Raw genomic sequence first — 6161 nt, forward strand, 5'->3', positions numbered from 1 at the left:
GCCTCGGCCTCCCAGAGAGCTAGGATTAGAGGCGTGAGCCACTGCGCCCGGCCCAGCCTGGTTTTTTAATTGTAAATAATGTATTCTTTTAGCTTAAGAATGTAAATGCAAAATAAGAAGGTATATCTCCCATTTAAAGGAGAACTTTTAGGATCAATATACCCTGTCATATTAAGCAATTTACATCAGAATGCTAACAGTGCCCTTGGAAGAAGGCCTTGTGTTTTTAACATATGATGATACTGTAGTCAGTTATCATTTCTGTCTAAATATTAGTCCTTCTTTAAACCTACCTCAAGTCCTATCCCTGTAAAGGCTTCTGCACCTGCTCCAGGTGTATCATGCTCTCTACTTCTTCTATAATTTATTTCAGCAAACATCTATTGAATATCTTTGGGTGCAAGACAATGAGCCAGGTACTCTGGGAAGAAGACACAACTGGCCTTTGAAGAGCTTACTGCTCAGCGGAGGAGAGAAAAACATACAGTTAAGTATATTACATAGCAAACGAAATGAATGCTCCAGGTGCTCACCAGAGGGTTGATTCTAGGGGCAGGGGAAGCAGGGGACCCGGGAAGTCTTCAAGAGGCAGACTGTGAGAACAGGATAGGTGGAGGCTTGGCAGTGGGACTGTGAAGGCTGAATTCAGGGTAAATAATGTCTAGTGTGTTTGCAGTTTAGGGTGTGTGCCAGGGATACGGAAGAAGATCATGTTGGAAAACTAATCTGGGGTCATGGGTGGAGGGCCTTAAATGCTAGTTTGGACTTTATCCTGTTTGCAGTAGAATGTCATTAAAAGCTTTCTTTTTAAAAAGTAGCTGTAATTATTTTCTAATTATCAAATTAATAATGATTTTCCAATTCTGTTTCCAAAATATAAAAAGAACACATCACATGTTAGAGAGCCACTCTTTTTTTTTCAGGCTATTATGAGGGTACAAACATTTTGGTTATGTTTTATGTCTTTGCCTTACTGAAGCGAGGATTACAGGCATGCCCTTCCCCTCTACAATGCTCACCTTGACCATTAGTTGTGAGTTTACCCCCCACTTAGAGAGACACTCTTAATACTCTTTGGTTTTTGCTGCGAGCAGTTTTTGTCTACACATCCACAGACACATACACAGCCATCTCTACCACCCCGCACGGATGGGATTGGACCACATGTTGCTTCACAGCCCAGCCTCCTTCACTGGCTGCTGCAGCCAAGCCTGGCGTGGCAAATGGACAGAAGAGGGGGCCCTGGGAAGGTGATGGCAGCGTCCCTGTGGCAGATAGTGGAGGTCATCAAGCTAGGCCAGTGGGATGGGTGCCAAAGGTATCTCAGAAGCAGAATTCGAATTGCCTTGTTGTCATTTTCAAAGTCACATTCCCTTTGTTGTGATTTTCATTTCAACAGCTTCTCTCTCTCCTTTCCCCCTCTCTCCGTGTGTGTGTGTGTATGTGTGTGTGTGTGTGTGTGTGTGTATATATATATATATATATATAAAATATTTTTTTCACTTTTTCTGGGCCAATTGCTGGATCCCTTGAAAAATCATTTCCGTAATCTCAGGTAGTGGAGCCTCAATCAATCTTGCACTTTTGTTACTGCCCCTCTCTCCAAGGAGAGGAGGGAGAAGATGCCCCTATTAAAGATCATTATTGATTTATGTGGTTTAACTCATTTTGACTATGATCAATAAGAATAGATAAGATTAAATACTGATTGAACAGGAATTGCTGCTACAGGCAAAGTTTATTGACGGTGCTTAATAGGCTTCAGGCCCTGAGCTATACAAAGAAACTCGCCCAAGGTCACAGTTAATAATTGGCTGAGCCCAAACTCGAACCCCAGGCCACCTGCCTGTGCTCGGTTACCATGCAAGGTTAGATCACCAATTGCTCAATGTTCTGAATGTTTCATAAAGTAGGGAAAAATTCTTCACAAAAAATCTAACTTAAACCTTTGTGCTTGTGCATCTGAACATGCTGTGCTTTAATATTTTAAGTGACAAGTGCATAGTCTGAGCAAACGTTAGAGTAAGGGTGCCAATGACATCCAGTTCCCCAGGCTGCTTTTTAATTGTGGTGCCCTACTGCCAGTGAAGGCACTGAATCAATTCTTCCAATGACCCAGCAGTTTGCCTGCAAACGTTAGGAAAATCAAAGAGAAAATCTATATTTATAGCAAGGGTAAAATTCCATAACACGTCTTGAACATTGGAGAATGTGATGGGAAGGCTGTTTGTTCTGGTCTCAGGGTCTTAACTTTATTTGAAGGAGGTAAGGGCAGAAGCCCTCTATAGTTTGTAAAGCCACATATAAAATTAAAAACTCTCCATAGTCATATTTTATATTACATTGCTTATTCCAACACCCACTACCCTCTGAACCCCATGCCTAGCTCCTACTGAGAGCCACAGTGGATGCTTTGTGTTTGTGACTGTCTTGTCCCCTGTCGTGGCAGTGCAAATCCACCCCCTTTGTGGGGCTGAGTCCGTCGTGGCCTGCCACCTGCGCCCCTGGTGTCTCACCAGTGCGTCATCAACAGCTATAAAGAAGGGGACTGTCTCAGGCCCCAGCAGGCAGGAGCTCTAGGGACTTGAGGGGGATGGGCTGCCCAGCAGTGGCTAGAAGGGGACTTTGCCCAGATATCAAGCTTCTGCACGCACAGCTTCCGGAAGCGATCATATTTTGTTCCTGCTCACTGAAGCAACAGAGGCCTCTCCTTTCTCGTGCCTGCAGCGTGTTAAGCCCAGTCTTCTCTGAGGTCAAAGGGACTTCATTTCTAAATCTGAGTGACAAATGTCAGATCATATGCTTCTGTTGTAAACTGAGTTTTCGTATCTGTGATTCATTTTTTAGGCTGCTTCTCTGATTCCGCAGACTATTGTTTGGTTGCTAGGTGGGGAACCAGGAGGCCTGGTCCGGGGAGACTTAGAGAGCTGCGTCCTGCCAGTGAATCTCGAGCAGCTGTGGCCCTTGCTGCCCGTCCTAAGTCAGCTCTTCTCAGCCTCTTTTATTCTCATAGGTGAGTTTTGATTTAAAAGATTCTACCTGCCTCTTCTCCTGCCCCGAGACATTTTTGGGCTCAGTTTTTCTTCCACGTGGGTCAGTATTTGAATTAGGAATGGCCTAATAGGAGAGGCCTGCAAGGTGCTGTCTCAACCATTTCCTTACTTGCGAAAAGGAATCAAAGGGGTTGAATCAGCAAGTCAGAGGCCAGACTTCCCTTCCACGTGGTTACTCGCACAGATGGGCTTAGAGATGACAGCACCAAATATTTGGAGAGCTGAAGCCCACCAAGAGCATTCAACCTTGAAACAACCTTGTCCTGCTTTAAAGATGGACGGGTAGAAATAGCTCAGTTATTTCCTAAACTCTTGTTGTGCCAGTAGACCATGTTTAACTTGCCCTCCATTTGGCAACTTGGTTAAAGGTAGAAGGAATCCTTAGACATCGGCTTATCCAGCTTCGTAGCCAGTGATGCAGAGAGCTCATTAACAGCTCAAACAAAATAATTTGAAGTAAGTTGCAGTAAAAGACTGAAAGGTAGGTGTTGACTGAGGCTCTGCTTTCCAGAGGGGATGGGTTTGGGGTTGGAGTCAAGCCCAGCGGTGTGGTGGAAGGGGCAGGACTTGGGGAGGGGGTGGCAGGCAGCCAAAGGTCTAGTTTCAGGTCCTTGGAAGATCTGCTTGCATGGCTCTTTGAGACTATCAGCTAAGTAAATATTGAACAATTTTATTAACAGTCCTCAGAGTAATAATTTGTAACACTGAACAATGAGTAAGAACCGGGAAGATGAACTCGCTGTGGAGGCTGTGTGGTCTGGGGAAGAAGTCATTGACAGGACAGGAGTTACTTTTCTAACTAAGCATTAATGAAATATTAACAGTGCTGAATGAAAACAAGGATCAATACAGGTCTCTTTTCAGCTACGTATTTTCCAATGGCTCAAGCTCCCAGGAATAAGATTCTGTGTCCTCGTCAGTTGGGATATAGTTCTAAATATTCAATATATATTGATAGTGATAAAAGGGCAACAATTTGTCACATAACAGTGACTTTGACTTTTTTACAATTGGCTCAGAGGGTACTGTCTATATACCTTATGTTCGATAACTCTTGATAATGATAAAACAGTAACAATGGGTCGTGGTACTGACTCTCGTCACGTTGGAAGGCAGCTGTGCTCACTGCTATGCCACCAACACCACTCCCGTCACTTTGATTTTTCCTGTTCAAAATGCAGTCGGGTTACTTTCTACGTACTCGACTTTCATCCTGGGGTGAGAGTCTGTAAACAACTTGGAAATGTTGCAGTAGGTTAACGTGGTCTGAGTCCCTTCGTTTTAGGAGCTAGGAGTGGGGCCGTGCAGAGGGATGCTTTTCTGGAACTGTTCCGAACATAGACTTCTGGTTCCCTTCTCAGATGCTGGTTGAGTGGAAGCCAGCGTAGCGGGCTCAGCAGCACAAACAGCCGCACTAACCCTCAGGCAAGGAGGGGTTCTCCCCTAGAGCCTTCAGAGGGAGTGGCACCCTGCTGACACCTTGATTTTTGACCTCTGCTCTATTCTCTGTAAGAGAATAAATTTCTGTGGTTTTAAGCTACCCAGTTTGCAGTAATTTATTATGGCAGCTGCAAGGTTTCATTTCCAGATAGAAGGCACAAGAGCAAGGAACAAAAAATGCAGATGATACTGGGGTGTCGGCAAGAGGACAGGGTCTGCCTCCCCCATCCTGTGTCTAAAACACAAACTCCTGAGGGCTTCTCTCCTAGCGGAGAGAGGATGCAGGCTGCGTCTGGGTATTCATGGGTGGCACTGTGTTTTTTCCTCTCTTTTTCCTTCTCCAAGCTTTCTCTTCATTAGCAATGATGATAGAATTTCCTGGGTAAAATAATCCTTTCTTTTTTCACTGGAAAATTTTGGCAAAATGTCACAATGTTCTAGTGTCCTAAGAGCTCAACTGGGCCTTAGAAACTTTCCAGGGGAGAGACAATAAGACCACAGTCTGCACAGAGCCTTCTGTGTGGCATGACAGCCGGGACAAAGACAATCATGTTAATGTTGTTCGTTCGCGCTGGGCTTTTTTGCTGCTGCTTCTTCGTGGCAGTTTTTCACTATTCAGCCTACGTTTTTAAAGAACGTTGTGTCTCCAGTAAGAGAGACTGTTTATATCTCAAAGTCACTAATCCTATTTTCTGTTTGTTACTTTATATTCAGGAGGTGTAGTGAGTTGAATGGTTGGCCCCCCCAAAGATATATCTATGTTCCAGAACCTGTTAAAAGATGGGTCCTTATTTGGAAACAAGATCTCTGCAGATGTAATTAAATTAAGGATCTCAACATGAAAACATCCTGGATCATTGAGGTGGGCTCTAAGTCCCATGACAAAAGTCCCTATGAAAGACAGAAGACAGTGGGAAAAAAGGAGAAGGGCTTCGATAGCACAGTAAGTGACTGTAGTCAACAATAAGTTATCATACACTTTAAAACAACTAACAGAGTGGAACTGGAATGTTCCTAACACAAAGAAATGACAAACGCTTGAGGTGACAGACACCCCAACTACCCTAATTTGATTAATACACATCGTACACCTGCATCAAAACATCCCATGTGCCCTATACATATATACAGCTATTCTGTACCCAAAATAATTAAAAATTCAAAAATGTAAAAAGTAAATAAAATCTCAAAAAAGGAAAAAAAGAAAAAAGGAGAAGGCCACATGAAGAGAGAGGCAGAGGTGGGAGCGATGCCTCCAAGGAAGCCCAGCAAGGCCGGGAGCCACCAGTCGCGGAAGAGCCTTCAGAGGGAGCGAGCCCCTGCTGACACCTTGATTTTGGACCTGTAGTCTCCAGAGCTGTAAGAGAACACATTTCTATTGTTTTAAGCTACCCTGTTTATGGTACTTTCTTAGGGCAGCTACAGGAAACTTACACAGAAAGTTAGAAGGAAATGGTGGGTTTAGTCAGATCTTGCTGGGATGGAAGATTCCATGTTGAAATCTGAGTGGCGTTCCCCAGGCCCCTAGAACTCAGATGACCCAAGGCTGTGAAGAGATCTGGCCCAGGCACGTCTCGACTAAAAGCCGGGCTTTGTCCACATGTTGGAGAGTCGTGATGTGTGGATCAAATTTTGAGAGCAAAAATTCCCCTCCAGCAGAAAGGTGTC

This window comes from Propithecus coquereli, unplaced genomic scaffold (genome assembly GCF_000956105.1).
Source record: "Propithecus coquereli isolate 6110/MARCELLA unplaced genomic scaffold, Pcoq_1.0 Scaffold353, whole genome shotgun sequence".
Taxonomy (NCBI): Eukaryota; Metazoa; Chordata; class Mammalia; order Primates; family Indriidae; genus Propithecus; species Propithecus coquereli.